General features: G+C 38.7%; 1 protein-coding gene across 5 annotated transcripts in view; it reads left to right on the top strand.

Annotated features, from left to right (window-relative positions):
* st3gal8 (ST3 beta-galactoside alpha-2,3-sialyltransferase 8) overlaps positions 1 to 7,154 on the top strand; it is a 40,330-nt gene continuing 33,176 nt past the window's right edge. For 2 of the 5 annotated variants that reach the window (XM_023837838.2, XM_023837839.2), the window contains exon 1: positions 3,327 to 3,752. The gene's annotated coding sequence lies outside the window, so the exon portion shown is untranslated. Of the gene's footprint in view, positions 116 to 3,326; positions 3,753 to 3,784; positions 3,867 to 7,154 lie in introns of those variants that run through there. The other 3 variants (XM_023837840.1, XM_023837841.2, XM_023837842.2) reach the window with 3 other exon arrangements.

The following is a 7,154-nucleotide window of genomic DNA, read 5'->3' as shown; positions in this document are numbered from 1 at the left end:
ATTCGTGTCATAATCTAAACCATGTTGTGCTGAATAACTGGGAGTGGATCACAGCAAAAGAGACTCCAAAACAAGCATCAGGACGATCACTCACTTGTTTCCCCACAGAATAAAGGTACATTTGTCTGTCATTATTCAGCTTGTTCTTTATCTACATACGGCTATTTCCTGGCTTTCTTTTCTTCTTAGAGCCGGGTGAATTTACTGAAACACGTCTCATTTTATCTAATGAATTAATCTTTATATCCTGTGTTAAAGCATGTTGTACTACGGTTTAAATGTTGTGAAACAATGGAGAGTTGGTGAAGGATGGTACAGCTGACAGCATGTCGCCTTTTTGCCTAAGAAGAGGAATTTTTAAATGATCATCAACATATACATTATCTTAGTCTGCTTTCCTTATATTTTGTCCTTGAGCAATATTACAAAAAATGCAACCTCATAGTTTGATTTTGCAGATTGGTTTTAGTAATTGTTTATTTAAAGTCTGTTAGATGCTCAGATGTCACTGAGGTTTGTAAGCATTTGTTTTGTGCAGAACAATGGGGAAATAATGGTGGGACTTGAAGTTTGAGGTTTTTTGTATTGATCCCTTTTTATTTCAAGTCTGCCAGCTGCCTGAATCCACTTATGCATGCATTTCTCTTGCCTGTGCGACACGTAGGGTGTGAACGACGTAGCAGCTGTTGCTCTGGGACAGCTGGCAGACGCTACAATATATTTTTCTTTCCGAGGTGGTCAGTGTGAATTTTTCCTCAAGCTCATTAAACAAAACAGAAAACGCTAGGCTCACTAGCCGGCTTCACATTTACTGTGGGTCGTGGCAAATGCATGGCGCCGGCAGGACAATCCACTTAGCGGCTCTGAAACAAAAGGGGCTTATTAAACAAAAACAGACCACAAGGGGTCAAACAACATGTGAAGTAAATAACACTAATGAACACAGAACTAAGGAACTGCATTACTTGAAATTTAAGCAGCGAGCGTATGGATTTTATTCTAGTCCGCGGGAGGAATGGGAAAGCTGAAAAGGAAAGACAGCGCTACGATGTCACATGAATGCTGCTTTTCTTTGACTGAGCATGACCCCTCCCATGCCATGGGAATAAATCATTTTCAGACATACAGTACTGTGCAAGACTCTTAGGCCACCAAAAAAAATGATGCTTATATTTTCGTTACGTGGGTATAAAACTATGATTTTATGCCTGTCAAAATGCGTCAGCTCAGCCATTTGAAAACCAGAACATTTGTAGTTACAGTACCATATGTATTTGTACTTGACCATTACCACAACGTCAGCTAATCAATTGTACCCCAAGAAATTATCTAATTAATCGAGCTGGTGGTGAAATGCGTGGAATTGCTGGGGTGTCCCTGAAGAGAGGTTTGTGAACCAAAGTGGTGTTCATCTAGCCATCCAACTAGATATCAGTGACTTTTTGGAAAACAAATAAAATTCTTGTTACTTCTTATTGGGTTAGTGTTTATTAGTATATTTTGTGTGTTTTAAATGTGAGCAAACTCTTCCCTTCCCTGTGATTAACAGCTCCATGATGTTGCAGACCCCACATATTTTTTGGAAGCCTCATATCTCCTGCGACTTCCTGTCATGGATAATGGATAGGATTGTTTTAAGCTTTGACATAGCTATGCAGCTACGTAGCTTTGGAAACTTAGGCACTATAAAATTAACCATGCAAGTTCAGGGAGTTTAAATTATTAAGCACTGTAAGAAGTGAGTAGTCATCTTACCAAATAAGTGTCACATTTGGCCCGTTTTCCATCTTCCCTGCTGAATAATTGCTTTTTTTTGCACCTACTGTGATAAGTGCAGCTGGACGCGCCTCATGGTCTGGTTGTTCTTGGCTGAGCCTCTGCTGAGTGATTTCAGTGATGTTGCAAAGCTCTGCATACTGCCAAGCCACACTCCTGGGACTTGTTCAGAGTTTGTGTTACTTTATGACAAAATGTTTCCTTTGTCACAGTTTATATATAAATCATTTATTTATATATATATATAAAAACGAAATAATCACGTTCCACACAAAGCATCATCTATGCACCAAATGGTGACCTGTGTGGAGTTCAGATTGCTGTGTTCAATGTCCATTCCTGCTCTCCAATGCAGGTTCATGTTGACATCCCTAATAAATGTGAAGCAGAACCCCACCCTCTGTAAGCCCACCACTCAAACAATCTGCATGAAACGTCCAAGCTATCAGTTACTACCAAATCAGACTTCTCATTCCCACATTCTCCCTCCCTTAATGGTAGAAACTACTGCCAGATTTGGGACCAAAAATGTAGGACTAAATCTCAAATCATGTTGTTGTCCTATACATTAAATAAACTTGTTGAATTTCTTTTTTTTGAACCATTAGTGGTTGGCTACGCAGATGCAGTGTAAATTGGAAGATGCAGTTGCTGGCCACTGGCCTGGCTTATCAGGGGGTGCTTCACCCAGTTAACAATGCAGCAATGATTCTGGATCATAGCTTTAATTGCTTCACCAGCATATTTCCGTCCTGTTTGGTCCAGAGGTGATAACGTCAACATTCTTGGAAAACGACAGACAGAGGCTGCTTGGTGCAAAAACAGACTGGGTATTTCATTGCTGTCGGCAGGGCAGGAGCCTGATAATGCACAGGTGCTGGAGTTCAGTGTGTTATCCATATTTGGTGTGCTTGTAATGGATAGCCAGGCTCCTAACATCAAACTGTATTAGCATACAGTGGAAGAAATAGAGATGTCTAGCTCATCAGGGCAGCTAAAGGGAATGCACTGTCCGGTCTTCAGGGGGGAGATCCCATGGCATCTCTAGGAGTCTAAAATTAACACTGTTAGAGCCGTGCGGGAATGCGTATCCTAATAAAATGCATTCTCTCTTACCATTTTCTTCAAATACAACAGAGATCATTTCAAATAACGATGATTACAGGGGATCCTACCCTGCGTCTCAGTCATAAAAAATAATAATGTGTACATTTCAACTGAAATTCTGTGCAATTTAGACTACACTACAAATTGCAACAAATCAGAACTTTCGTCGATGTAATTTACGTTCATTTTCGCAACACTGCGGTCAGACGACACGTGTCATTGACTAACGCGCTGTAAATATGAATATTAATTTAACTGAACGAAAACTATTGTTAGCGAGATGCTTTAACAGGCTACTGGTGGCAGCTGCGGTGCAATAGCACCAGCTGCTGTTTAAAAACCACATTAACCAAATATTTTGTTAAACCAAGTATGACCAGCTAAGTTTCCGTATCACATGTTTCTGTTTCATGCTTACTATGAAGGAGTTTTGTTAACGTTTTATTACCGACTGAGCAATGCATCAATCAACGATCCGTGGCTTAAAACAAGTTTTTAATGTAACATCTTTTTATTCGTTCTTATGCAAGTTTACAAATGTTTTATGTAAACCCATGATTAGCGGAAGCTATATTCAAATAAAAGCATTGCGTTGGTTTACATGTTGACTTTTTGAGCTTTGAAAAGCAAATTCGTTTTTTTCCCCCCTGGTGCAAGTTAATTTGCACCATAACGAAGAGATCTGTCTAAAGCGAAGTGTGTTAGTACTGGGAACATGAAGAGGAGGCAGACGTGCCACACAAACTCAGAGATATTCAAGATCACTCTGGGGGCCGGGCAACACAGCCCGACATCATTTCCCTTTTGAACATGCACCACGGAGCTTGCTGCTTATTCAGCTCTGATCGCACGTACCGTTTCCTAACTTGGTAAGTATGCAAACATTGCCGTAAAATATCACGTTCAGACACGATTTTCAGCTAATTATAGTCAGTTTATAATAAGACGGCGACTGCTGCTGTAAACGTACCTCCAGAAAAGAGGTAACTATTAGAATATACTTCAACTCTGATCATAAGTGACATTTTAACATTGTATTGTAACACATGCCTAACTGCTGTATTTTTCGCTACATTTTGACCATCAGAAGCGCATGGCTATTGTAATCCCGTAAAACTTTCGTTATGTTTTCTTCAACTATAATCATACGACGGCACCGGTTACGCCATTAGAAACGCACTCCTCCTAGTCTGTAAATTTAAACACATCTGTAAGTTAACTTAGTTGCCATAATGCGAAACCAAATTCACCTCATTGTGCCCCATGCAGTTTCTCTGTTTTGTTATTATTTTTTACTATCAGCCCGATCGAGCGGAGAAACACCCAGAGTTAATAGAGACGAAGCAAAGTTTTAATTAATTTCACCATAGATGGGGGTTTGGGGAGTATCGTTACTTGGTTTTGGTTAATGAAGGTCATGGTTTCTTTGTATTCGCTCAGCCTCGACAGCAGGGTAATTACGGAGTGTCTTTGTGCTTACCTTATTTCGGGCTCTGTATGGTTAATGTATTTGCATAGGTACTAATCTTGTATTCACTCTTTATTCATACAGTATAACGCTACAAAAGCTATAAAGCTATGTAGTTACTTATATGTATGTATGCTTTATTCATGATAGATTACACTGATCTATTTACTTACCTTGGCATTCATTTACTTTAGATAAAGAAAGCTTGTCTCTATAATCGCCTGCATATTATGCAATATTTGCTATTCGACTATAAATTCTGATATTTCATCGTTTTAACAACGATTTTCTAAAGTAATGCTGAGGAGCGCTGATCAGACTTCAGGGTTCAGGGTTTGGGGGCGGCATAAGTGACACCCTCATTGCTCCGATATTTTGATTGTGGGGGAAATAGAATTTTTTTACATATGCGATAAAGCTCAATGCATGTTATTTTTCCTGCTGAATACGATACAATGTAAAATCTGTTGGAAAGTTCAGTTTTAGTGCTCGGTTTGGTTTCATCCTTATATACCTTTATACCATTTTGAGGTCACAAAATATTCACAAGAAGGATAAATAGTTCATTATATGTTTTGTTTGAATGTAAAATGGTTTATCTTGATGCATAGGAGTTTTTTTCAACTAACTATAGGCTTTTCTACACGAATCATTTATATAAATTAAACGTTGTATATGCATTGACGAATACATTGCTGTTTGGCCCCTTTTGTTAAATAAGATTCTTTCTAACCAAAATATCTTAAGCCATATTTACTACTAGGTGGTTTTTTTTAAATAATAAAACACATCGTTCTTTTATTTTTTAGCTCTTTAGAAATCAAAACGTTTCTGACCTTTAAAGTGCTGAGACTGTATTAAAATGTGCTATTTTGCCAATTTTTTTCTCATATTGACTTGGCAACACTGCTTGTAGAACTGAATGTTTATCTTATATTGTTGTTTTTCTGCAGCGCATATCCTCTTTTTGTCTGTTGTCTATTATGCCAACAATAGGCTACTTTAAGTAAATGCTGTTCCCTTAGTCCCTCTGTAAAAGCAGTAAGTGGTGGTTCAGATTGCTTTTAGTGTATTTTAGTAGGGTTTCTTTACTAATTATTTATTAGACTAATTCAGAAAGTGTTCATTATTTGACAGCGGCCAGTCACACAAAAACACAAATGTCAAAAGGTTGAATCGGGGTTGTAATTTAAAGGTCATGGGTGTGCCATTCCATCAATTTAATAATTTAATATCTTTGTACCCTGGCCAAATTTTATGGTGACCAGTCTTTTGCCTCAGCTCAGCAGAGGGTGTCTGAGGAAGCATTTCTTTGATATCGAAAGTGATGTTTTAGCATATGAATGACAGACTCAGAAACCTGTATAACAATTGATTTATCTTCGAGTTTGAGGGTTAGGGGCAGAGATCCCCGCCAATGTGAAAATTTGTAAATAATACTTGGGCCTAGTGGTGGGCGATATGGCGATAATTTATCGTAACCGGTTATCCACAATACACATTAAAGAAGTATTGTAAGAATTGTGATAAAGCATTACATTTACGTTTACTTATAAGGACAGAACAAACCTGCCTGCACCTAATTCCTGATGCCCCTGTGTTCAAAGGCTGCATCAGTACTACAACAGACCAATGTGAAACAAAGCAGTTTCCATAGGCGGGTCAGCTATGCTGTCAGAAGAGTGTGGGGCATGTTCTGCTGTGTATGTTTGCGAAATCCAACATTCTGAAGTCACCAAACAGAAGCAAAGACTGCTTATTGATGCAAAAATTTAAAATCCTACATTTATTATTTAATTATTTTATTTAGCCATTATTTTGTTTGTATGTGTTTTAAACTCAGACATATACAGTTATTGACCGAAGTGATAAATGTTCATTTGTTTACGAAACCCTTGAATTTTGAATATAAAAAAATCCAAAAGTACTTGTATAATGAATTAGTTTATTTTATATGTACATTATAATTCATACATTAATAGATAAGTTAATTACAATGATGGTACAAGCAGTGTTTCTTGTAAAAACATACTTGCTGGTTATGTAGTTAAATGGTTAATTAACATTATTACTTGCACTCCAAAAAATCATGATCTACAACAATCAACCATAACATTAAAACCACTGACAGGTGAAGGGGAATAACATTGATTATCTTGTTACAATGGCACCTGCTAAAGGCGCTGTTATATATTTAGGCAAGTGAACAGCTGGTTCTTGAAGCTGATTGTTGTAAGCAAGAAAATTGGGTAATTGGGTAAGCGACTTTGACAGGGGTCACATTGTGGTGGCTAGATGACTGGAAGACTGTCAGAGCGTCTCCAAAACAGCAGGTCTGGGGTGTTTCTGGTATGCAGTGGTCAGTACTTATCAAAAATGGACCAAGGAAGGGCAACTGGTGAACTGGTGACAGGGTCATGGGCACCCAAAGCTCTTTGATGGGCACAGGGAGCAAAGGCAAGCCTGTCTGGTCAGATCCTACAGGAGACCTACTGTAGCACAAATTAATTGGAGGTTAATACTGGCTCTGATACATTGTGTGTTCTGACACCTTTCTATCGCAGCTTTCTGCTCATGTGGCCGCATAGCCGCAAACCAGTCAGTGTCCATACTGACCCCTGTCCAACACCAATTCACCTACAATGGGCATGTGAGTGTCAGAACTGGTCCATGGAGTAATGGAAGAAGGTGGCCTGGTCTGATGAGTCATGTTTTCTGTTACATCATGTGGACGGCTGGGTGCGTGTGCATTGTTTATCTGGGGAAGAGATGGCACCAGGACGCACTATGTAGCAGTGGGATG

Source organism: Paramormyrops kingsleyae, chromosome 8 (genome assembly GCF_048594095.1).
Source record: "Paramormyrops kingsleyae isolate MSU_618 chromosome 8, PKINGS_0.4, whole genome shotgun sequence".
Classification (NCBI taxonomy): domain Eukaryota; kingdom Metazoa; phylum Chordata; class Actinopteri; order Osteoglossiformes; family Mormyridae; genus Paramormyrops; species Paramormyrops kingsleyae.
Note: the sequence above shows the minus strand (reverse complement) of the source record. Positions and strands in the feature narration are given on the sequence as shown.